This window comes from Panthera onca, chromosome C1 (assembly GCF_046562875.1).
Source record: "Panthera onca isolate mPanOnc1 chromosome C1, mPanOnc1 haplotype 2, whole genome shotgun sequence".
In the NCBI taxonomy this organism is placed as follows: Eukaryota; Metazoa; Chordata; class Mammalia; order Carnivora; family Felidae; genus Panthera; species Panthera onca.
Genome location: NC_138346.1, coordinates 12101113 through 12128209, shown reverse-complemented (window position 1 = coordinate 12128209; position 27097 = coordinate 12101113). Strand labels below are relative to the sequence as shown.

Below are 27097 nucleotides of genomic sequence, written 5' to 3'. Positions count from 1 at the left end.
CTCTTGTTCATATGACAGTAATTTGGCAATAGCATTTCTGTAGAGGGAATAGCATGTGCATCAAAATTAATTTTTTATTGAAAGTTGAGGGGAGTTTCTTTACAACTCATGTAGATTTTTAGCACTGTTTTCTGATTTGGAGAAACCTCCATCGAAGTGTTTTTACATATAAGCTGTAAAATTTCAGACCTCTTCCAAGTGTCCCTGTGCAGTGACCAATCTCAAATGTACTTTGAACGATTTGAGTGTCGTCGAGGATCTTTAGTGGCAGGGTGGGAGATTCACGTTTTCCTCAGGGGCACCACCACTTTGTGCCCAGTCAGCAAGAAACGTAAGTATCGCTGCTCTTTTAGGATTCACTTCCCTTCATTCATTGGATTACCAGAACTCTAAGAATCTATTTATTACTTTTCTTTACAGCTTCTGATATGATTTGAAAATATTTTTGAGAGCTACAAACCCAGGAATTCTGAATAAAGTTGATTTTGCAGGATTCTTGGAAAGGAAAAGTCGAATGGATGGCACATTTATAATTGCATCCACTGTGCTGCTGAGTAGATTCTTCTGTTTCATGGCTGTTTTCACTCTGTTTTAGTGGGAACTGAATTCCCCCATTTATGGTTTTACACGCTCTGTGATCGGGAGAACTTTCCAGACCCTGGGCACTGACACCAGCATGATGCTGGCTGTCCCAGAGCACTTGAGAGTGCCGTGGGACTTGTGCCCCTCTGCCTTCTGTCACAGTTCAGGTTGAAGATGCAGAGTACAGGGGCACCTGAGTGGCTCCGTCAGTTAAGTGTCCGACTTTGGCTCAGGTCACGATCTCGTGTTTCATGAGTTCAAGCCCCACATCGGGCTTGCTACTGTTAGCCTGTCAGGGAAGAACCCACTTTAAATCTTCTGTCTCCCTCTCTGTGCCTCTCTCCCCCACGTGCACTCTCCCCCAAATAGATCTTTAAAAAAGAAAAAAGACACAGAGTAGGCATTAGGAGGATTTTTGAAGCCCTTTGTACACTGCCCTGACTAGCAGGGACTTAACTCTGCCCTGAACTGACCGTCAACCATGTAAATAAATTCCACTGAATCCAAACTAAATGTAAGTTCAACTCCACTTCCCTTTAGCCGAATCCCCAAAATGTCTATGGCCACGCTAATGCCACCTGACATGGGGGGATGTGTGACAGCAGAAGTTGGCGTGCGTAGGGGTAGCGGTTTTAGTCAATGTGGTTCAGTTTCCCACTTTCACAAGTTTTACAAAAACTACGAGCCCATGGGTACATTGCTGGGACCTCTGCCATGCTCTGAAGGATCCCTGGCAAGTGAGGGACCTGTTGCTCCATGAGCTTCTTGGCAAATTCACCTGTGGGTTCTGAGAGGGTTGTCCCGGTAATGCCTGTGGGGAAGGGAAGGGAACTAGAGAGGCCTGTACGTGGTGGGCAAATGGAGGGGGGAGGGCGGGTAGGACATAGGAGGTTTTGTTGAGGTTGAAAACGCAGAGAGCTTTGAGAATAGGAACTGGTAGTCAGAAGACAGGGTGTTGGAGGTTTTACTCATGAGCATGTCTGTGTAGGTGTGACATTGGGGAATGAATGGTGGCAGAGATAGTCATTGGGGTCAAAGAGGCAAAGAGGTGGCTTTAAGGTTAAGGTGTTGGGTGGATTATCTACATGGGTGGTGAAATCACCCAGAAAAATCGTAGGAAGTAGAGTAGAGATGAAGGGAGTGAAATTATTCCGGAGTCCTCCATGGATGTCAGGAAATGATCCTAGAGACAGATAGCAGACAGCATCTGTATTAGGTTCTTATCGCTGTTACAACAAATTACCATGAATGTGGTGGCTCATAATAGTGGAAATTTATGCTTTCATGATTTCTGAAGTTAAATGGCCGAAATCAGTACCACTGGGCTGAAATCAAGGTGTTGGCAGAGCTCTGTGTTCTCTGGAGGCTCTGGAGGAAATCCATCCCTCACCTCTTTCAGGTTCTGATGGCGCCCAGCATTCCTTGGCGTATGGGCGTGTCACCCAAAAGCCACCAACATCACGTTGCCTTTTCCTCTTCTACCTGTGTCAAATTTCCCTCTGCCTCCATAAAGACACGGGGATTACATTTAGGACTCATCCTGACGTGGCAGGATAATCACTCCATCTCAAGGTCTTTGATTTAATCACACTTGCAAAGTCCTTGCCATATAGGTAACATTCACTAGCTCCCGAGATTAGGACATGGATGTACTTTGGGGAATCATCATTTGGCCCACCATACCCCAAAGACAGGTAGAAGGGGTGAAAACTCAGACTCAAAATACTGACCACGTGTGCCTGGGCTTTTGGGAGTGCTGCTCTCTTCCCTCTCTTTGGCATGCCCTTTAGTCTTTTCTCCTTGTCAGCTCATGGTTATTATTCAAAACCCAAATCAAATAATAACCTGTTTCTCTGCTGCTTTCCCTGATTTCTCCAGACAGAGTTAATTGTTTCCTTGTTTTTGTTTCAATAGTGTTTATAGATTTCTCTACCTTAAACACTGTCTCCATTAGAGTTTATCCTTTTTTTTCCCCACTGCTTCTCTAGGGTAGGAGCTTCTTGAGACTAAGGACTTTTTCTTATTCATCTCTGTGTCTTGATCATCTGCCTGACACATAGTGGGCACTAAGTAAATATTTTTGGTTGAATGAACTTAGGTTCATTGTGGATGGACATCATCCCAATCCACGAAGGAACTGAATAGAACAACAAGATGGAGGGAGGTTGAATTCTTTACTTTCTCTCTTCCTGTTTGGCTGAGACTTTGGCCTTCTCTTGCCCTTGGGCTGGGGCTTGTGCCATTGGTGCCCCTGGTCCTCAGGCCTTCAGATTTGGGCTGGAATTTACACCATTGGCTTCCCTGCATCTCTAGCCGGCAAGTGGCAGATCATAAGACTCCTTAGCTCCCATAATCATGAGAGCTAACTCCTTATAATAAATTTATATGTAAATTATATGTAAATATAAATACATAAAGTATTTTATCAGATATCTAAATAAATGATATGTCCATCCATCCTATTGGTTCTGTTCTCTGGAGAACCATAATGCAATCACTGAAGAGACCTGTAGTTTCTGTGGTTGCTTTTGGTCTGAAATCTTCTGATGGATTCCTTTATGACCTCCGTTAAATATTTGAATTTTACTTCTTTTCTTTTTTTTTTTTTTGGTTTATAAGGCAGGCCAATATCTCATTGTTTTAGAACTTGTTATCTCCTTCAGCTGTAAGGAGGGAGTAATGTTGAGCATTAAGTAATGTTGAGTGTCTTAAGTAAAAACAGAATGTTTGTGTCTCTTGTGTCTTTGCTGTTGGGGTTCTCGTTAGATATTGACTTGAATCAATATTCTATTCCTTGCTTCCCTGCCCCTGGCCTCCAGCAACTTCACGGTTTAGTGAAACACATACCACCAACTAACTGAAACAAAACAGAGGCAAAGATTTTAGTTCAATAAAAGCAAAGGAACAAAAAAGGAAGATAATTAACTCTGATTTGAGAAGTTAGGAGACTTCACAGAGAAAGGTGGAGGGTATATATGCCTTGAGTGTTGGGAGATAATAGGTAGACTACTCTTTGCAGTGGGAACAGAAAGAACAAAATCCAGGAAGCATGACACGTTCAGGAATTAGCAAAGAATCTGCCCACAAATACTGGGAGACAAAGCTAGCAGTGTTCCCCCACATGTGCCCCTCAAAACACCAGTTCCTGAGACGTCCCTGCCACAAGGTTCCCTGGTCAGTAAACTCGGCCCATGTGTGTTCTTTTTTCAGTCCAGCGGTTACAGGACACGCGAACACCTGAAAGGTTCAGGAAATTACTTCAGAAAGCAAGAAATCAGGGCAACCAATTAGTTTCCCGTTTATTTGATGATGGCACTCTGATTTATTGCTAGCATGAAGCAGTCTCTACAGAACAAATGTTCTTCAGGGTACTTTTCACGAACACACTGGATGAGGCCCCTCCGTAGAGAGCCTTGGTAGGTTAATGAATTCTGACCTTGCTTCTTAGTTAGAAGACTTTGGTTTCTGAGGAGCAGCAGCCATGAACTGACCTCTGATTTTAGATTTGGTGGCAAGAATCTACTTACATGTTGACCTACACTAGACAAGAAACTGAAGGCCGGAAATAGTGCAATGGCTGAGAGAAAGGAAAAGGAGGGAACAGATGGAAGAGAGGTTCCTGAGGCCAATTTGGTAGTCCATGGAGCATAATAATAATGACTTTTCTTTAGGGGGACTTCTTACCTGCCAAGTGCCATTGTGAGCTCTGTATTATCTCTTGTCTTCTTTACACCTACTTTATGAGGGAGGAATAATTACTTCTCTCACGAGATGAGGAAACTGAGGCATAAAAAATTTGAAATCCCTTATTAAAGCTAGGCAGATACCAGCTAGTAAATTGGATAGCCAGTATTTAAGCTTCAGCAGTGAGATCTGTGAATTCATCCTCTAAACCAGTGGTTCTTACACTTTTTGGTCATAGGACCAATTTAGAATCCTAAAAATTGTTGAGGACCCAAAAGAGCTTTGGTTTTTGTCAATTATATTTATCAGTCTTGATTGTATTGGAAATATGAGGCTCTTTTTAAAAATCAACGTTCATGATAATTAACTTAAAATCATAACCTTACTAATAATAACTCATTTAAAATAATCATAGTAAGCCTAACCCAATACGTAGCCACATAAATAGTATTTTTATGGAAAATAAGTATATTTTCCATACCAAGAAAGGGGCGATGAATGGCAATAAACATTTTTGCAAAACTCACTGATGATCAGCTTATAAGAAAAAAGCATCTGACCCCTGTATTTGCTTACCCAATTAATCTGTTGAGGCATATCATCTTGGTGAAAAACAATTTGGCCTGACACAGACGTGTCCTTGGAAAGATTAGGAGGGAGCATTTTAATAGCCTTTTCAGATAATTGTGGGTATTCTTCTTTGTAGCCACAGTTGGCAAGCAGTACTTTCTTAAAGGTCAGTTCTACTATGGAATCTGAAACCATATCTGTGAACCCTGCCATACTCTGTTATGGGAAGGTCCACTGGCCTGTCTTAAACTTTGAACAGATCTTCTACCCACATATGATTTTTCTAAGATCCTGCATTGGTCATTTGGAAATATTGGCTTGACGACTATGCAGACCTTGTAAACATTGACGAATTTAATTAGACAGTATCAGAATACCCCATTTGTCAGTGTCACCACTGATTTTACCAGAAGTCTTTCAAGCATTGGGAAGCTTTCATGGTGTCAGTCTTGTCAATTTCCAAAAAAAAATTCTGATTTTCACTTGAAAGCTCAAACTTTATCACTGGCAATAAATATCGTCAGCTACTTTCTTTTTTTTTTTTTTTTTTTTTTGAAGGCTCATCTTGTTCATTTTTATAAATTTTTTATAAATTTTTTTTTTTCAACGTTTTTTATTTATTTTTGGGATAGAGAGAGACAGAGCATGAACGGGGGAGGGGCAGAGAGAGAGGGAGACACAGAATCGGAAACAGGCTCCAGGCTCCGAGCCATCAGCCCAGAGCCTGACGCGGGGCTCGAACTCACGGACCGCGAGATCGTGACCTGGCTGAAGTCGGACGCTTAACCGACTGCGCCACCCAGGCGCCCCTCATCTTGTTCATTTTTGAGAAAGCGGGTATCATTTTCCATTTATTTAATCATAGTCTGTCAGATTTTCTTCCAAGTGAATATGACACGAGAGGTTGGTCCATGAAAACAGTGGCTGGTTCTTCACACAACTCACCCAATCACAAGAGCTCTTCTTGGTGACAAGTGTCTTGCTCTGATACACAGTTGAAGTACGTTATACATATTTCCTGTTTTGTCACATAACATATAAAAAACGTGTGCTAATACTGATATTTTGAAAATTAAGAATTCTATTCTGTTTTATTTATTAAGAGCATTATGAAATAAAACTTAGCTTTTTTTTTTTTTTTAACTTTGAATATGTGGCTGTCGAGAACGCAGTGACTGAGGGTGCTGTTGGGGGCCACTGCCTCGATTCATATGATTTGTGCTAAGGTATCAGCAGTTGAACCCACCACTGCTTGTATACCATTAGTGCAAACAGCAGCACAGCAAAAAGGGCAAATATGGCTTAGTGCTAGGGGAATAGTTTTGACCTCATGGACTTCTGGAAGGATCTCTGGGACCTCCGTGGCCCATAGAGCACACTTAGAGAACTGCTGCTCTAAGCCCTCATGCTGCCTCTCTAGCTGCTTGAAGGTTTCTGAGCTTGTATGAAAGGAAAGGTGGTGATGTTCTGCTAGACAAGTAGAACCTTTTTCAGGGGTGCTTGGTGCAGAGAGAGGGACACAGTGGGGCATGCGAAAACATACATAACTGCTGAAATTGCTAGATAAACAGCTGTCAGCATGAGCTGTTAAGTCCTTGTCCAAAGGAGAATGGCTCCTTGTCTGTCTTACTCCAGAGACTGACTATGAAACCTGCCTGTGTTCCATATGGGATAGAATCCTTTAGACGGCACGGAATTGTCATGCTACGTTCATCCTCCCATCTCTTACATGCTAAGTTCTCTCCTTCCGTCTGCTTACATTTTGTGAGAAGTTGTTTCTGGCATGTTTGTCTAAAACACAACATAAGGGTTCCTCCTGCCCCCCACAGTCGTACTGAGATAGGGGACACCGAAGAAGAGGACAGCGGTCAGCTTGGCTACATCACATTTGAAGTGCTAGTTGACATGCCTGTGAATCTACCTACACAGTAGGCTGTTGGATCTTTGCCTGGGAATTAGGAGCGATGTTGGGGAATAACTGTTCAGAATGTGACTGTCACACCATCTCCTGCCAGACATGTTCTTTTAGAAATTAGCCACTCCACCATCAAGAGGTGGCGTCCAGCTCACCTCCTCCTCAACTGGGTGGATTTGTGACCCACTGTAATCAGTAGATGTCCGCAAAAGTGCCTCACGACTTTGGAGGCAACATGTTTCTTGTCTTGTGAGCAGAAATACTTGGCCCTGGGGTCTGTGTTAGAAGTCCATCCCTTCCGATTCTGTCATGACATGTGAGCAGACGGCCTTCAGAGATCGCCAGCAATCAACCTAGCCTCGATGTCGTGCAGCAGAGGCTGTCCACCCCTCTGCGTTCTCTGAACTCCTGAGTATGGGTCAAAGAAAATGCTTGCTTTATGCCACTATCTTGGGGCAGATGTGCCCTGCAGAAGCTGTAACGCCACAGCGAGTTGAATGGAAAGAAGAGGGGGAAAATAGAATGAAAAGCCATAAGGACAAAGGACAGTGCTTGGGGGATGTGGAGATTGGAGTGGAAGCAAAGGGTAGAGGCGTGGGGCAAGTCGGTGCCCAGATGCTGTGGTCCCTGAGTCACAGCGACATCACCCAGCAGTAACGGGGCTTTAAAGCAGGGTTTTCAGCTGTGGGTTCTAACCCTTTAAGAGATCCTGACATCAGCGGTGCCTGGGTGGCTCAGTTGGTTGAGCGGCCGACTTCAGCTCAAGTTACGATCTCGCAGTCTGTGGCTTCGAGCCCCGCATCGGGCTCTGTGCTGACAGCTCAGAGCCTGGAGCCTGCTTCGGATTCTGGGTCTCCCTGTCTCTCTGGCCCTCCCCCATTCGTGCTCTGTCTCTCTGTCTTTCAAAAATGAATAAATGTTAAAAAAAAAAAAGTGCTTAAAAAAAAGAGATCCTGACATCAATTTAGTTGGTCACAACTGGTATTCAGAAAGAAAAGAAGGAAGTGGGGGGGGGGGGGCAGGGAGAAATAGAAATATTAATTTTGAATACAGTAAGGGTAAGAATTGAGAAATTTCTGTATGTATATTTTAGCTGTATGTGTATGTGACCTGGGTCAAATCTAAAATGTATGTTTATTGTGGGACACGGCACAAAAATTTTGACAGCTACTGCTTTTGGGTAGCTACTCGTTACTTAAACTGGAGTGAAATGTATATAGGAGCAGTGTCATTTATTGTCCTCAGTGGTAATAAATAGCCAGGGCATTGGTGGCATTGAGAAGAACAGGGTGTGATCACACATTTCTACTAATTTATTGTCTTTCATTAGAACGAGTATTATTCATGAGGCTTGCTAAAGTCTGTGCCGGCTCACAAGATAGCTGTCAGTATATGGAAATATGTGCTAACAGATTTAGAGTTCACCTCAACCAAAGATGCTAATAACAGCTATTCAGTCACAAACAGTATTAGTAATAAAATCCTTTGAAAATTGAAGAAAGGGTTATTTAGAGCAAAGTGGAAAATGAAGTATAAGAGGTAACACCTTTTCCCAAAGGGAAGCATAAGATTCCTTTCTAAACTGTGCAAATGTGGGAGTATTTCCAGCAGCTTAGTGGGAAATAAAACAAAACCCAAATGGATATAGGGTCAGAATATACACTGGGGGTTTGTATAAATAAGCAAGTGACAAAATAAGTAATTCCGGTGATACCCAAATTAATCATGCTTGGGGGAGACAGCTCCTGCAACAAAAATGACCTGATGGTTGTACCTAAGGAGGAACTGTCCTTTCTTCAGGGTTGGGGTGGTGTTTGGGCAGATGACTAAAAGGAGAGAGGGCTGCTGTCTGGGATCCATGTTTTTCAAGGGTGGGTTAAGTTGTTTTTCAAGAAGTTATGCCAATTTCTTCTGTCGCTCTTGTCTGCAGTTGAACTGCACTGGGTATCATCAATTTAAAACATCAACTCTTTGGGGCGCCTGGGTGGCTCAGTCAGTTGAGTGTCTGACTCTTGGTTTCGGCTCAGGTCATGATCTTACGGTCCGTGGGTTCTTGCCCAGCATCAGGCTCTGTGCTGACAGCACAGAGCCTGCTTGGGATTCTCTCTCTCTCTCTCTCTCTCTCTCTCTCTCCGCCCCTCCCTGCTTGCTTGCTCGCCCTCAAAACAAATAAATAAACCTAATTAAAAAATTAAAAAAAATAAAACATAACCTTTTTAGTAGGTATGATACGATGCTGAGTTGTTTGGTTCATGTTCGTGTTCATGTACGTATATGTATATGTGTGCATACACAAATCTGTTTATGCATTGTCCAGGATGAGCATTTTATGAAGTTTTGGTGGTTCTGTTTATAATATATAATCCCATCTTTTGTTTGTATCTACTGGGGCTGTTTTGTTTTTCTAATAAGCTTGGATGACAAATGTTTATAGCACTGATACTCACCTTCTGTTTTATTTCATGGAAACATGGTTTCGGAGCCTGTTAAAGAGGTAAGTTTGAATCAACATTCCAGGGCTGTCCTGAGCAAATTCTGTGAAGCAGGGGAGATTTTTCTTCTGCATTCCTTGGATGTCCATTTACACACTTCCTCCTTCCCCTCCTTACAGGCTCCCATAAAGGAAAGTTATATGAATCCTATAAAAGAGTTAGTTAATTTGTCTGCCTCCCAGGAGGGCTTGTAGTTGAGCAGAACTCAAGGTGAGAGCAATACTTAACCAAAGCAATGATTCCCTGGAGTCAGATTTTATGAGATGAGAATGAGAAATTTTGAGGCAGGGAACTTTCCCTGCCACTAGAATTGGAACTCCTTGAGGGAAAGGGGGTGTATAAATCATCTCTCTGGCTCTGGAGTCCAAGCCTGTGGACAGTGGGGAGACCCTGCCCTGGACCAGCCTGACAAAGTCAACTTCGAGCTGCACAGGAGGTGCGGGGAAAACAGAAAAGACAATTTCATCTGACAACTGACTTTTCTTCAGTTATTCTTTTCTTAGAGATTTGTATGACAATTTCTTCCAGAAGTTGGTTAAATTACATAAATAATTGAACTGAAAAAAAAGCAGCAGCTAAATGGAAATGTAACCTAATTTCTCAGTTGTTAATCTTTTGATTATTGCAAATTCGTTGTAGAGGAGTTGAAAATCTCTAAACACATGGTGAAGAAAGCAAATTGCTCATGATCTCCCGCCCGGAGAAAACTAGTCTTGGCATCCCATCACACAGCGCTACCCTCACACGCAAGTAAATTTCCCCCTTCTTTAACTTGTTTGTGAGCGCAGGTCAAAAGCCTCGATTTTTAATGGCTGCATCAGGATTCCTTTTGTGGTTCCTTAAGTTTGTTTTCTCATTCACTAATTTTACATACTAATCTTGCTACCTGATCTTTCAAATGACAAGTGAGGATGCCTGTCAGCACCTCATTTGCAAGTCTTGGCTCCCAAGCCTGCATATATCCTTGGAGTCGATTCCCAGAAATATAATCAATGATCTCAGGGTTTGAATTATTTTCATGGCTTTTTATACATGTTATCAACATGCTTTCTGTAAGTTGGTCTGGTTGATAGTCCAGTGACAGCATATGAAAGTGCCCGCTTTGGGGCGCGTGGGTGACTCAGTTAAGTGTCCAACTTCAGCTCAGGGCATGATCTCACAGTTCATGGGTTCAAGCCCCCCGTTGGGCTCTGTGCTGACAGCTCAGAGCCTGGAGCTTGCTTCAGATTCTGTCTGGAACAACAGACACTCTGACTCTCTGCCCCTCCCCTGCTTGTACGCTCTCTCTCTCTCTCTCTCTCTGTCTCTCACTCTCTCAAAGCTAAATAAATAAACATTTAAAAAAACAGAAAGAAAAAAACAGAAGGCGCCCACTTCCTGGCTAGCCTGAATATTCTCTTCAATTTTTTTTTGAAATTTGATACATAACAAAAATTGTAACTTTGCTGTTATTTGCGAATTTTTAATTAGTGAAATAGGACAACTTGTCATTTCCTTTTCAGTAAGTTGTGTTTTGTTGTGTGTAATTTGTTTGTGTGCTTTACATATTTTCAAGAAGCTGTGTGATATTAAATACCACGTGGTTCTTATTATATATACTAAGAGACCTGAAGAACATAGTACAATTTTATGTTCTATAAATAATGACTAAGATAATGTTTATGGGGAATTTCTTTCTTCCTGAATATTAATGGATAAAGATATACTTTAACTGTAGCTAAGAACAAAAATAAATAATATGATGGATTATTTGGGGGGAAAGATTGAAGACACATATTTTATTTACTTAAGTATTTTAAATAAATTTTATTTTTTAGAACGTCTTGAGATTTGCAGAAAAATTGTGAAGCTATACAAAAAGTTCCCCTATAATCCACACCCATTTTCACCTAATTTCGACATCTTAAAATTAGTATGTACATTTCTTATAATTAATGAGCCAGTATTGACAGATTATTAACTAAAGTCCATACTTTATTCGGATTTTCCTAGTTTTTTCCTATTGTCCTTTTGTTGTTGTTGTTGTTGTTGTTGTTGTTGTTGTTCCAGAATCTCTTCCAGGATACCACATAATATTTAGTCTTCATATCTGCTTAGTACCTGTATAGGTTAGCATGAGCTGCCATAACAAAATGCCATGGGCTGTGTCACTTAAACAACAGAAATTTATTTTCCTACAGTTCTAGAGGCTAGATGTCCAAGATCAAGATGCTAGCACGGCCGGTTTCTGGTGCAGAATCTCTTCCTGGCTTGCGGATGGCTGCCTTTTCACTGTGTTGTAACATGGTAGGGAGGACAAGGGAGGGACTCAAGCTTGATCTCTGGTGTCTCTTCTTCTAAGGGCACTAATGTCAGCACAAACTGACATGAACTCATCTAAACCAGTTATCTCCCAAACGCTTCATCTCCAAATATTATCACACTGAGAGTTAGGGCTTCAAACGTATGAATTTGGGTGCGGAAAAATTCAGTCCATAGCAGCTCCTCTTGGCTGTGACAGGTGTTTTTGTTTTTGGGGGGTTTTTTTGTTGTTCTTATTGTTGTTGTTTTTAAATAATCCAGCATTTATTTTACATCTGTGTCCCGCATAGATATATATAATAGGAAACACTTTAGGATTGCGATTCAGAATTTTTCTTCATTATCACAGCATCATTCATAATCCCCTTTAGTTTAGAATATACTCCATGATAGAGATTTATGTTACAGTAGTTTCCCAAATGAATCAACTCAGCCATAATTTTCATGAAGATGATACATCACTTGAGATCAAGAGAAAAGGGCTCAGAAGTTTAACATTCTACGTGCATGTTCCTTCCAGTTGCACCTTTCAGCAAATACTTATTGAGTATCTACAACCATGCCATGAGCTACACTAGACACAAAGATAAACGAGGAAATTGGCATGCATGCATTCACGGAAAAAAACCTAAAGTAATTTATGTCGCATGCTTAGCTCACTGCTTGGCACAGAATAAGCCCTCAGGAAGCGTTAGCTACTGCAGCAATGACAGCACCAATGAAGGCCCTCCTACGTATGAAAACATTCCAAAATTGCCGTGCTTTCGCTTTATACGCTGTATTGTGCTATTTATTTCACTTTTTTTATATGTAATTTATTGTCAAATTGGTTTCTGTACAACACCCAGTGCTCATCCCAACAGGTGCCCTCCTCAATGCCTACCACCCACTTTCCTCTCTCCCCCACCCCCCCCCCCATCAACCCTCAGTTCGTTCTCAGTATTTAAGAGCCTCTTATGGTTTGCCTCCTTCCCTCTCTGTGACTTTTTTTCCCCCTCTTCCCCTCCGCCCTGGTCTTCTGTTGAGTTCCTCAGGATCCACATATGAGTGAAAACATACAGTATCTATTTTATTTTATTTTTAATGAAGAGTTATAAATTATTATTCCTAAATGTCTGTGTGTATAAGCATTACCTTCCTTTCATTTGCCCTTGTGTGATTCAGAAACAGTGTTCAGTTAGGCACTAACGTGATTTGAGTAAGTTTTGATCCGGTGTATGACCCATATTGTTTTTCGTAATTGGACAGCCTTTCTATTTTAAAATGTATACGTCATACACAGAGGGGGATGTGAGAAATTTCCATCCCGACCAGAGCGCACCAGCATGGAAGGTGCCTGCTGTCTGTAAATTAGTCAGACCTTGTCTAGGGCCTGCTCTACCCAATTGGCTGGCTCAGAATAACAGAGAAGAGCAGTAGGTAGAAATAAGGAAGCAGCTGGTTTTCCGGTTGAACATGGAGTTGTCTGGAATAAGGCTTACTACCCAGGCTGCAACTAATTGGCCACCATGCTGTGATATAATTGTGAGTGTGTGGATGGTGGCATCTACCTAATCTGTGCTTAACTAACTAGGCTTGTTAATGATCCGTGCTGGTGACTTGGTGACAGGTTCATGGTATGTCTCAGGTAATGGGGACTGGGGGGTATTGTTAAAAGGAATTTTTTAAAAAGTGGAAAAGTTCTATATCCTGTGTTAAAAGGTGATAGGAATAAGTGCATCTTAACTAAATTTTGTAATGTGCCTTATAGCAAAAGGGTGTTTTTTATTCTGAAAAGTTTTAATTACCAAATGTAGCAATTCTTTCAACTTGATTTTCTTTTTACTAATATTTTTTTCATTAAAAAAAAAAATAATGAACTCTGTGAAGCACTTTTATTTCCCTTTGGAGTATTTAGAATTCACTTTGACCTGTTTGGAATTTTTTTCAGGAGTCACTATTGGAGATCAAATGTTATACAATTAAATATTCACTCTCAACTAATAAGATGATAAATCACATCTCTGGAGAGTTCTGATGTATTTACTTAATTCTTACCCTTTCAGTATAGAAAGGAATGTTTTCAGATTGAAAGTTCTTTATATTTGCTAATTTCTTCCTTCCTCTTCTGCAGTCTTAAGTGATTTTTAGTTAAAAGTCATGGGAGTTAAATAGGCAAGAGGACTTTTCCATTTACATTCAGGTTTGGATGAAATTATGCAAGATGAAGACAGTCCGTGCTATGAATTGAAGTCATTTAGCGCATCAATTATTCTGTGATAACCAGCTGAGAACAGGCTGCAGACTCCTTCCATTTTAAAGTTGGCTTCTCATTAGCTTATATGAGAGATAAAATAATTTGATTCTAATTTATCTCTCCTTAAATGGACATTGTTCCCCTCTGAATTCAAGAAGAGAGCATTTTAATTTTGTAGTCATTTATAACACACAGGTCAAATAAATAAGTTTTATTTCTAGCAGTATATGTCTCCTCTGTTATTTATATCACCATAGTTCCTCGATTGCAAGATATACTTTTTTTTTTCTACATCTTTTAAGAACCAAATAGGCCACAAACATAATAAAGACACAATCAGAAATCAGTTGAGAAAATAGGGTTATTTTGCAAATGGTGCTTGAAGAATTTTTTAACTACTTGGGAGAAGCTAAAGTTAGAGCTTTACCTCAGTATATGTGAAAACAGATTTCTTATAGGTTTTGTTTAGCATATTTTAAAAACATGTAAAACATGTCTAAGGGTATGCGAAGGAAGTTTTTCAGTTCTTGAGTTGGGAGGAAATTTCTAAGGATAAAAGCAATGAATGTAGTAATCTCGAAGCCAAGGCAACAATTTTTTTTCTCCATATCCAAATATGTCATGTGTCAAAGTAGAAAGCACACAAGACAGAAATTAGGAAAAAAAGAGGATCAATTTTTTGTGGTAAGTAATACTAACTATAAGAAAAATATAGGCCGGGCGCCTGGGTGGCTCAGTCGGTTAAGTGTCCGACTTCGGCTCAGGTCATGATCTCATGGCTTGTGGGTTCGAGCCCCACATTGGGCTCTGTGCTGACACCTCAGAGCCTGGAGCCTGCTTCAGATTCTGTGTCTCCCTCTCTCTCTGCCCCTCCCCTGTTCACGCTCTCTCAATATTAAGTAAACGTTAAAAATTAAAAAAAAAAAAAAAAAAGGAAAAATATAGGCAAATCGAAAAAGTCCATCAATGGACAGTTGACAGAAAAAAAATCAATCGGTGGCTAATAAATGTGTAATATGAACATTCATCATTAACCAAATAAAGGGAAATTAAAAATAATAAGCTATTTTACTCATTAAATTAATGAGATTAAAAAATTATCACTATTGTCAAGGATTTGGTGAATCGGAGTATACATAAACTTCCAGTGGGACTGCGTATTGGTATAAACTTTCTGAAAAGTAATTCGATGATCTGTATCAAGAGCTGTAAAAAGTTTATACCCTTTAATTAAGTAACTGTTTTTCTAGGAACCTGCCCAAATTATAAATAACCAGAAATACAGAAAAAGACCAACAGAAGTGTACTTGTTGTCATGAAGTACTGGAAAATTGGGAACCACTTAAGTGTCCAATAGAGTAAATGATGTAATAAATCATGATGCAATAGAATATTATATAGCCATTAAAATAGTATGTTCAGAAGTTATTTTAATGGAGTTAAATATTGGAAATATGACCATTAAATTTGAAAATCTTCAGATGAGGGTAGAAAGTAGAATGTAACATATTATATATAATGTGATTTCAATTTTTTCCCCAAAGAAGAGTCACAAAAAGGACTAGGAAAAAATCCAAAAATAGTATTAATGGTTAACTCAAGGTTATGGAGTTGTTTATCATTTTTTCCTTTATCTCTTTTTTTTTTGCCAAATTCTCTACAGTGAACGTGCATTACTTACAGTAGAAAAAATGTGTTGGTAAAATATAAATATATAGTAGCATATTTTCACGAGTATCTTCATACTGTCATCAATCTCAACTTGCTTGTCTCCTTTAAAGGCCCAGAGGACAGGGATATCATCAGTCTGTCCTCGGTGTCTGAGACAGTGCCTGGCACATCACAGTTACTCGATAAATGTGTGTTTGTGGAGTAAAGTCAGAGTAGGGGGTGGCTGGCCCAATTAAAGATAAAAGGCAAAGTGTAAATAGCCAAGTTATTGACCCAAGTCCAGAAGTATAGAGTGAGCAGTAAAGAAAAGTCAGATTCAGAATCTTTGAGTACAGAGCTGGAAAGCAAAGTCAGGGACTCAAACAGGAAAAGGGAAAACTGAGGCTTCAGAAGACTGAAAAGGCATCTCAACACCCAGGCGAGAATGGGTGAAGCGCCCTGCCTCATCCCACACGGGACCACAGGTGCCTGCATGCGGTAGAGAGGGTTGTACACGAGGCTACAAGGGCACCTTCAGTGGCTAAAATGAACAAAGCAGGAGACTGTAGATGCTGGCGAGGATGTGGAGAAACGGGAACCCTCTTGCACTGCTGGTGGGAATGCAAACTGACGCAGCCATTCTGGAAAACAGTGTGGAGGTTCTCAAAAAATTAAAAATAGATCTACCCTATGACCCAGCAGTATCACTGCTAGGAATCTACCCGAGGGATACAGGAGTGCTGATGCATAGGGGTTACGTGTACCCCAATGTTTATAGCAGCACTTTCAATAATAGTCAAATTATGGAAAGAGCCTAAATGTGCCATAAACTGACAAGTGGATAAAGAAGATGTGGTTTATATATATGATGGAATACTACTTGGCGGTGAGAAAGAATGAAATGTGGCCATTTGCAACAATGTGGATGAAACTGGAGGGTATTATGCTGAGTGAAATAAGTTAGTCAGAGAAAGACAGATACCATATGTCTTCACGCATATGTAGATCTTGAGAAGGTTAGCAGAAGGCCATGGGGGAGGGGAAGGGGGAAAAAAAGTTACAGAGAGGGAGGGAGGCAAACCATAAGAAACTCTTGAATACTGAGAACAAACTGAGGGTTGATGGGGGGGAGGGGGTGGAGGAGAGGGGAAAGTGGATGATGGGCATTGAGGAGGATACCTGTTGGGATGAACACTGACTGGGTGTTGTATGAAAACCAATTTGACAATAAATTATATTTAAAAAATGAAAAAAAAAAAGATTATTGCTAAAAAAAAAAGAAAAGGAGATTTCTAGGTCATGTTCTCTGATGACACAATATTAACAAAGACTTAAAAAACTAAATATGAGCCAAAGGAATATACAATCCCAATAATCATAATCAATTAGAAATATTTAAGTAACTCCCTGATTTAAGAGGAAATTTAAAAAGAAACTTTGTAAATAGTCAGTAAGAATACCCCACATCAAACCTGCAGGCTATGGCAAAGTCTGAAGTGTTTTTTAAATAATATAGCAAGAAAGATTACAAAGTAAATAACATAAGCCCTCAATTTAAGAAGCTATGAATGGAACAAATGAAAGATTAGAGGAAGATAATGATGAAAGCAAAATTTAATAAACCAAAAAGGAATGGGGCGCCTGGGTGGCTCAGTCAGTTAAGTGACCGACTTCAGCTCAGGTCATGATCTCATGATTCATGAGTTCAAGCCCCACGTCAGGCTCAGTGCTGATAGCTCAGAACCTGGAGCCTGCTTTCGATTCTCTTTCTCCTCCTCTCTCTGCCCCTTCCCTGCTTGCACTCTGTCTCTCTCTCTCAAAAATAAATAAACATTAAGAAAATAGGAAAAAAAACCCAAAAGGAAAAATATGACAGAATTGGTCATTGAAGTGTCTTTTCTTTGAAAGAGACCAATCAAGTGGGCAAGCCTTTGGCAGGCTTAACTAAGAGAATTAGAAAGACTGCCTGAGAGCAGATACGAAAAAGGAAATGGAAGCGGTGGTGGGAGGAACCTAGATCAGCTTCTGGAAGGATGTATGTTTCAGGGGGAATATCTTTTTCCGTTTTAAGAGATTACCGTGTGTGTTTTCATTAAAGTTGTGGACTGATATTAGTAAAACCAAGTGTTCTTTCTAAAAGAAAACATGGAGATTTCATGATCCAGACAATATTTCAGAAACATTTTTTTTTTCAAGTCTCAGAGTTTCTCTGAGGGATTCCAACTGATGGCATGCAAACTCATCACAGTTGTATTTGGTGAAGTCTTTTGGAGAGAATGCTCATCGGTAGTGTCGCTTTATCCAGGAATTCCGATTTTGTCATTGGAGGGAAGATTTCCCAGTGGAACTGACATTGTGCAGATTTTGATGAACCAGTTAATTTTACTTTGAGGGTGATATAGATTCACTGGGTGATATATATATATATATATATATATATATATATATATATATATATTCAAGTGATTTGAACTCTGAGCAAAGGGTCACCTTTCCCCCCTATTTCTCTCAGATGATTTTGTGAGATGTGACACACTGGTGGGTAAAAAATACCTTAGGACTTGCTAACGAAAGACAGTGTGCACAGAATCTGCTTTTCTAGCACATATTTTTATAGATGTTGAAAATGCTGTTGTCAAACAGTATTTTAAAAACTGTCAGGTGTGTGTGTGTGTTTTTCAAATGAGCTTTAAATAATTCAGTACTTACGCGGGCGGCAGAAAAATGACTTTATAAACTTGCAGTGCTCTTTTTGTACTGAATATACAAGTAGAGTCTATGAATTAAAAATGAACACTATCCGATCCATCTTTTTACTAATAACCAGTGTAGTGCAGTGTTGATGGAAATCTGCTGTTACTAATGTTTTTTGGTGTTTTGTTTTGTTTTGTTTTTTTGCATTTCGCTTTGGAGAATCCCCTTAAAGTCATTTCACCGTAGATACTACCTCTGTACTTATGGTGAACTAGGTTTCTGCTTTATCTAACTTGTTGGTGACTCACAGTGGCCTCCTTCCCTTTTCTTCCCTCCTGCAAGCTGCTGAATGAGAAATGAGGCTAGAGTTCTAGGATGCAGAAGATAGTTCGCTTAGGAACCCCCCCCCCCCTTCAAGAGTCTAATTGTGTGAAAAAGTAAGGGTCATAGATTATTATGACTCTTAGCCACATTTCTCACAGACTCATTACTCAGAACTCATTTTTCCCCTGATCTTCCTGTCCCCGGTTTGTTTGTTTTTTTAAAGGTGTGACAGAGCAAACCTCGTTTGTGTAAAAAGGCTGGATGGAATGTCCAGTCCTGAGGGCCATGCTTCCTCTTGCCTATCGAGAACCGTGGCTTTTTCTGAAGGCAGAAAAATGTTCTTCGTCATCATCGTTATGACTGTTTTGTTTTCCTCAGTCAGGTATTTCATACTAGTCACAGCGGTATTATTCATGTTCTGGAAGTTATCACATCTCTGATCTGAGCTTCTCAGGTCATGGCAAAAGATTTAAGGTGTATTTGCAGGGAGCGGGAACTGACTGAGTCATGGCCACAGAGAACCGAGAGTCACAGTTGGGTAGTAGACAGGGGGATGGTGAATATACCTGGCTTGCAACAGGAAGTTTGAAGCTTTTTTGCACTGTAGCAGTCATTTTGAAGATTTGATGTAAGAAATGGCAAAAGTTCATTTAAAATTTATAAATTCCACCCCAGTGTCTCTGAGTACACTGCCAGTGATTGCTATCAAGTGTCTTGAGCGTGCTGATTATACACGGTTTGACACACATTGTTTGTAATGGTATTTCAAGTGCTGCCGACGGACTCATTCTGCGTATTCAGTCTGGAAAGCTTCATCAGCACCGTCGTTCCCCGTGCGGGCGGAGGCAGACGGCCTAACTGATGAGGAAGGTGTTCCGCGTGCGTTCCATGGTGTTCCAAGATCTTCACAGGACTTCGTCTTTAATGATGGCTCAAGGTCGCCGTTCAATCTGGATTTCGTAGATTTTTGCCTGTTAATTTCAATAGAATTTCTTACGGTCCAGCTCAGAATCCATGGTGGAAAGAAGATTGGATGGGGGAATGGGCAGCGAAAGAGCTTAGAAAACAGTAAACGAGATTGAAATCACCTGGTGCAATAAAGCTTTTCATAGATTTGAAGAAGGCACGCACTGGTTTTTTGAAAGAAAAAAAAAAACAACTTGTTGAGGATTGTAAGTTAGAAATCAGAGTAGATTATTTGATTTTTTCGCAAGTGCTTTGTGGCTCAGAAGTGACCCATGGTATTGTTAGACTTGTGTCACATGAACAATGACATGGTTCCTACTCATGCTTCTGTCGGAGTCTCAGGCTCCTCACTGCAGGTTATACTTCCTAGTCAAACTTCCTCAGATGTGCCGAGTCTGAGGCAAAGACAAGCAGAAAGTGTGTCCATCAGGGAGGTGGGGATCCTTGGGATGGATACATTCCTGAGTCTTCCTTTCAATACACATTTATTGAGTGCCGCTCGCGCTTTCTCCTCGCTCTCTGTAAGCTTGGCCCTTGGTTTTACTTCTCTCTGAATCTCAAGTCCTCATCTGTAAAATGGGACCAATAATAGTACCCGTCTTATGGGCTGTCTGGGAAAACGAGAGATACCACAGGGAAAGTCCTGAAATCAGCATCCGGCTCCTTGGGAGAGCCGCCACCACGTCAGGGCCCCTGAGTTGTCTTCTGTGGGCACAAGAAGAATCACTGAAGCTAGTCAGAGCTTCCCAAAGTCTTCCAGTGCCGCCCGAGTCCTGCAACCCCCTGGAAGTCTGTGCTAACACTTACTGAGTAAAGTCTCCGTGAACTTCACAGAGCTCTTTCGTAGAGGTGGTAAATAGTGTTCCTCAGTTAAAAAAATGAGATGTTTGAATTTTTTCCTCACCTCTTGCTTCACACCTACAATAGGGCAGGCATTATATGGAATACTTTTATATGTATTTTTTCTCTTTTAAGTCTTGCAAGATTACTTTTATTATCTTCCACACATGAGGAATGGACCTGTATCTGATACCAGGGCGGAGGTTCTGAGAATTGATTTGGTGACTCGACCATCTGGGTTAATAATTCTTCAGTGTACGTGACACGTTTTTGACTCTTTCGTTAGAATCATCAAGTCCCCTATCCCACCTGGAGCCTTAGCTTATGCCGGAACTGAAAGAGCGTCTGGCAGAACTCCCCTTCAGACTTTGAGATCTGCTGGTTCTACCTCGCTTCTGTCATCCTCGGACACTTTTGTTGTTGAGATTCTTCCGGTTACATTTTAAAGAAGCCCAGCTGAAACTAACTTGATCAAAGAAAAGGACCTCTGTTGGCTTACATGATTAGAATTTCCGGTGGTGCAGGCCAGGGCTTCAGAGGCATCAGATGTGGTAGGATTTGGAGGTGTGGACAAGGTGTGTTAGGATTTTGTCTCCATCTCCTGGCTCTATTTCTTTTCCTGTGTTGGCTTCTGTGTTAGTTATTTATTGCTATGTAATAAACCGTATCAAGTGTGGTGGCTTAAAAGAGCACGTATCTGTTATTTCATGGTGTTTGTGCAGCAGGAGGCTGGGCATGGCTTATCTGGGTCTCTGGCTTCAGGATTTCTCACAAGACTGCAGCAAAGGTGTCAGCCAGCACTAAGATCTCATCTGAAGGCTTGACGTGGAAGGATCTGCTTCCAAGCCATGTGGTTCATCAAAGAGCACAGTTCCTTGTGGGTTGTTGGACCAAGGGCTTTGCTGTCTCCTGTCAGCCAGGGGCATCCTCAGTCCCTCGCCACTGGATTCTCTCCACGGGTTAGCTCACAGTTGAGCAGCTTCCTTCATCAAAGGGCGCAAAAAAGAGTCTTCTGCTTGTAAGGCAGAAGTTACGATCTTATGTAACGCAATCGTGGAAGTGGCACGCTCTATTCTGTTTGGAAGGAAGTCGCAGGTCCCACCCATGCGCAGGAAGAAAGGATTGTAAAAGGGGTGAAGACCAGCAATCAGGTATCATCAGGGCCCATCTTGGAATCTGTCCACCACACCTTCATTCTCCACATGCAGAAGCTCACCTACCTGGTGGCAGAGTTGACCAAAAGCTCCGACCTTCCATCGTCCTAGGGCTAGTGGCGATTCTAGAGAAAATAGAGCCACTTATCGCCTCAGATTCCATATATACACCTGGAACCCCCCAATTGGGATTCTTGGTTGAAAACATGAATCAACTCTGGCAAGCTTAACCACAAAAGGACTGATCAGAAGGCTGTCCGATATCTTGTAGAATTGTTGAGAATACTGAAGCACTGTGCTGGAAACACCTGAGAGAACTGGATGGAACTGGAACATTGCTTCCCTGGACTCTCATCATAAGATTCTCAAGATGAGATCTGTCTCACTGGCCAAGTATAGGTCCTATGCCTGTGTACAGCTGCAAGGAAGGGAGATGAGGGAATATCTCCCCACCTTGGGCCTCCATTGGAGGTGGGACCATTTCTTTGACACTGACAGTGCCCTGAGATGAGCTCTTGTGGGTCTCGTGGCTTCCACAGATGCTCAGCCTAGCAGGTTGCTTTGCTTAAACAGATTCTCCTCTAATAGGCATTTTCAGAACTGTGTTGCCCGTGGTTCTGTGCTCATGTTTAGCATAAACTCTGCCTTCCAGGCATACCAACAAAGCTGCTACAGAAGCAGTCTGTGATATCAATGGCACACCCAGGTCTCTGAGTCATGTAGTAGGTGGGGCATTCATTAGTCAGAATTTCGATTTAGACCAGATTTAACCACAAGTGGAACTTAGTTTTTCTGAAATTAGAGGCTAACACTGTGATCCAGTTTTGTTTCCCAGTCTTTGTGTTGGATCTAGGGATTCGGGGATCACCTTAACTCTTTCCTGTTGGTTACCTTCGGCCATGTGTATATCACTTTCTTGGATATGTGGGCACACTAGCTGAATTACCAGGTTTTTATAAGTTCAAAGAACTTGTAAATCTTTTGAAGTGAGCTCACATGTTTCCTTGCATGAATTTTCGAAGTTATACTTACTCTCTTGCAGCATTATAGTAGAATATATTAAGGCCCACTTACCAAGAAGGGAAACAGATGTCACTTCTATGGGGTAATTTGTAGGGTAAAGAGGCTTGCCTAGACTCAAAATGTTTTTCTTATTGGCCTACGATGTAGGTGTAATCTCACCATTAGAATTTGAACTCTGGCTTGAGATCAGTGGACCTCAACACATTAAAATCACCTAGGGAATTAACAAAACCAAAAAAAAAGAAAAACCGAACAAAATGATGTCAGCATCCCACTCTAAGGAAATTTTGAAGAATTTCTGGGGGTGGAGTCCACGGAGCTGTAACTTTTTTTTTTAAGTTTATTTATTTATTTATTTATTTTGAGAGAGAGAGACAGAAAATTCCAAGCAGGCTCCATACTGTCAGCATGAATCCCAGTGCGGGGCTTGAACCCATGAAGATCATGACCTGTGCCAGAATCGAGAGTCGGATGCTCAGCTGACTGAGCCTCCCAAGCACCCCACCCTGCCACCCTTTTTCCTTGTGTATCCCTGTGATGACTCCTATTAATCGGGGTCACTGATGCCGGTCTCTTCCTACAACCTCAGAGAGCTGCCCCCCTACCATGGGATTTCTAGGAATCACACTGCTTCTGAAAACCCCTCCATAAGGCTGAGCTCACAGGAACATCCATTTGCTTCATAACAGTAGCACATGTTACAATCAGGCTATAAACAATCCAACTTCTCTTTCATTTTATATTTACTTGTGGAGGTGATGTGCAAATAATCATTCATGTGGTATCCAGAAATATTTCTGTCTATAGTAATAGCAGATGGCAAAGCATTTTTCACGTGCCAAGTTGCATTTATTCTGCCACAGTGCAATGTGGAAGTGATCATGGCCTCTTTCAAATATTCTTACTCCCCATGTGCATTTCAGTCGTGGTGGGAAGTTTGCTTGCGTATCAGTTCAATATGTTGTAGATTTACTTGGAATCCTTGGAATTTGTGCATAGTATAGTCACATGGGAAGTACTTTGAAAAGAAAGATTTTTGAGGCCTAATGATTAAAGGTTATCAATTCCACAAACATTTAATAAGCATTTGCTGTGTACTAAGCCAGTGGTTTTCCACTGGGATAGGTGGCTTCGGTCCCCAGGAAGGACTTTGGAAATTGGCAGGGTTGTTTTTTGTTATTATAATGATTAGCGGTGCTGCTGGCATTGGGTATGCAGGGGCCAGAGGTACTAATCGCCCTGCACCATGCAGGACAGTGCCCTCCAACCAGAATGATCCTGCATAACTCTCCCATCCCCAAATCTGTTGGAAGGACATTTATGTAGGTGAATAAGCTGTTTATGATTATCCGAGCCTAAAACCTAGTTGTGCTTTTCATATAAACACAAAGTTGTGTGTGTGTGTGTGTGTGTGTGTGTGTTTGCTTTTTTTTTTTTTTTTTGGCATGGATTTAATATACAATGACTTTTCCAGGAAAATTGTAAATGTAACTTAAGGGAAGATTGTACTTTGCTTTTTTTGGAGTCAAAAGTTATTTATCGTCACATAAAATCATGTCACCGATGGAACCCTGCACGTGGTGTTTGAGTCACAAAAAGCCCATCTGTATCTGCCTGCATATACTATTTTCACCTTCATGCAGATTCCATACGTAGGGGCAAGCAAAGGACCATTTTATGTGTCTTCTGGTAGTATCCTATGCAAATAATTCCTATGATTTTGTTGCATTGCTTGTTAAAAATCTTTATTTTACAGCCAGAGCATTATAACGTTGAGTTGAAATTGTGTGTGTGTATGTGTCTGTGTCTTAAGAAGTATGTGTGTAATTGTGATTGTTTATAAATTTTATTTCAAGAAGATGGAGCCTTGCAGACTGTTTGAGTTTAAGGGGGCATCGGGTATAATAGGGTTGAGAGCCACTAGATTAAGCAGCAGGGTGATGGCAGAGAAATCAGCAGACGAGGAAAGATCTGGGTGCCAGGAAAATACAGAGGAGCCGCAGACCCTACCCTGTCCTGCAGGAACGTGCTGGCCAGGAGCGTTTTGCTAGGGCTTAGCCGGGTGAAGGCAATATTGCATACAAAGTTGGGAAGGGTGAAAGCGAGGCTTTTGCAAATGGCTCGAGCTTGGGTGTGGTCGAGCTGCGGGCTGGCAGTGGAGAGCGAAGGCTAAGAGGCAGCTGGAGCCACGTGAAGGATGTAACAAGGCTAGCTTGTGTTTTATTCTAGAAACACTGGGGAGCTACCAAGAGGCTTAAGGATTGGGGCGAGGCTGGCTTGTTAGAGAGAGTGCTTGCACAATGGTGAGCCAGGCTGGAGCAGAGCAAGGGGGACGGAGCCAGGGAGAGGCCTGAACTAAGACAGTGCCAGTGGGGAGAGCCAGTGCAGGTGGGTGCACGTTGGTCCCAAAGGTGTCACAGCCAGGATTCAGCCCCAGGTGATAGAACTCCAGTTTCCCCTGTTCTCAAGCACTTTCTTAGATGATCCCAGGGGCCGGGGTGCATGTGGGATGGTGCAGAGAAGAGGGAGAGAGTTTGGGCAAATGGAAGCTACTCAATAGTGAATTTGGAAAACCAGGGAAAGGAAGCTGTAGGATACGTCTGGTCCTGTGAGGTGTCTGGCGAGCAAAGGAGCACAGGCCTCACTTCTAGAATCGCATGGACGGACTCTGTAACGTCTGTGCCCCAATTAAGTGTGTGGGGTGAAGGGGAATCGTTGTTTGCTTATGTCGCGTGCAAAATAAAACCGACCTGTTGCTTTCAGTTAATTTGGCACACCTTTCATTTCGTTTTGAAAATCTGAGTAACAACGACAGATTCTAAAGAAACTTCGTAATACCGCAAAGCTACAGATTTTCATCTGGAGTGCTATCTGAAAACATTTGCCTGTGCCACATGGGAGAGAACATTCTTGACGATTTACCCTCACAACAACAAAAACATTTAGATTTATCCACCACACTGGTGAGAGAAATGCCGTTCTTTAAATGAGGGCCTCGCCAAATTCTGTTCCCTTTGTATTTGAAAAAAAAAATGCAATTACTAAAACACTATTATAAGAAGTTTGGAAAATAGAAAGGAAGATGTTACTCCCTGCTCCTCCCCCCCCCCCCATTATCTGTTGCTGTTTTAATGTACAGTACCTTCTTTAAATCTTATTTTTAGATACATATATGTATATTTGTGTGTCTATAATGTGTCTTATGTTATATACATAAAGATATATTGTCGTCCTAGTATATACAAATATTCTAGAAGTCAAGTAACATGAAATATCCTGGAGCAGTATTTTGAATTATTCTTACACTCAGTTTCCAACTTGGTTCCCAGCTTCCTACTGAATACTGTACTACTTGCCTCTATTTAGTTGTCTTGCAGGCGTCTGTCCCGAAACACATCAATACTGAGCTTTGAACTCTATCCACCCTGCCCTCTCCTCTTCCCAGTTTCCCATATCCCAGTAAAGGGTTCTGCTGTCCATCCTTTTTTTTTTTTTTAATTTTTTTAAATGTTTGTTTAGTATTAAGAGAGAGTGCAAGCGAGGGAGAGGCAGAGAGCGAGAGGGAGACACAGAATCTGAAGCTCCAGGCTCTGAGCTGTCAGCACAGAGCCTGACGTGGGGCTCGAACCCATGAACCGCGAGATCGTGACCTGAGCCACAGTCAGACGCTTAACCGATTGAGCCACCCAGGTGCCCCAAGGCTTTCACTGTCCGTCTTGTTGCACAAGGCAGCAGCCTAGATTTCTCCCCTTCCTGCACCCCCTACATGGAGTCCACTGCAAGTTCTTTCATCTCTGCTGCCAGAATAGATGCCACTCACTTCTCCCCACCTTTGCTGCTACCACCGTCTTCCAAGCTGCCCTCATTCTTCATCTGAGCTACATGAGCCTCCTTACTAGTCTCCTGCGCTGGCTCTTGCCTCTGTAGATTCTGCTCTCCCACTGGACAGAATAGATCATTGTGAAAAATTCTCCCATTTAAAATTCTCCTGTGGAGTACTGATGCATAGGGGCACTTGTACCCCAATGTTTATAGCAGCACTCTCAACAATAGCCAAATTGTGGAAAGAGCCTAAATGTCCATCAACTGATGAATGGATAAAGAAATTGTGGTTTATATACACAATGGAATACTACATGGCAATGAGAAAGAATGAAATATGGCCTTTTGTAGCAACGTGGATGGAACTGGAGAGTGTGATGCTAAGTGAAATAAACCATACAGAGAAAGACAGATACCATATGGTTTCACTCTTATGTGGATCTTGAGAAACTTAACAGAAACCCATGGGGGAGGGGAAGGAAAAAAAAAAAAAAAAAAAGAGGTTAGAGTGCGAGAGAGCCAAAGCGTAAGAGACTCTTAAAAACTGAGAACAAACTGAGGGTTGACGAGGGGTGGGAAGGAGGGGAGGGTGGGTGATGGGTATTGAGGAGGGCACCTTTTGGGATGAGCACTGGGTGTTGTATGGAAACCAATTTGACAATAAATTTCATATATTGAAAAAAAAAATTCTCCTGTGGCCTCCCGGTGTACTCAGGAAACAACCTAAATTCCTCCCCTTGGCACATATGGCTTATAAGATCTGGCGTTTGCGCCCCTTTCCAAATTCATCTCATGCTGTAGGATGTCCTCATGCTCACTCGCTAACTCACTATGTTCCAGCCAT

General features: G+C 41.5%; 1 protein-coding gene across 14 annotated transcripts in view; it reads left to right on the top strand.

Moving 5' to 3' along the window:
• Positions 1–27097, top strand: part of RHBDD1 (rhomboid domain containing 1) — a 173878-nt gene that overhangs the window by 34010 nt on the left and 112771 nt on the right. The window lies entirely within an intron of this gene.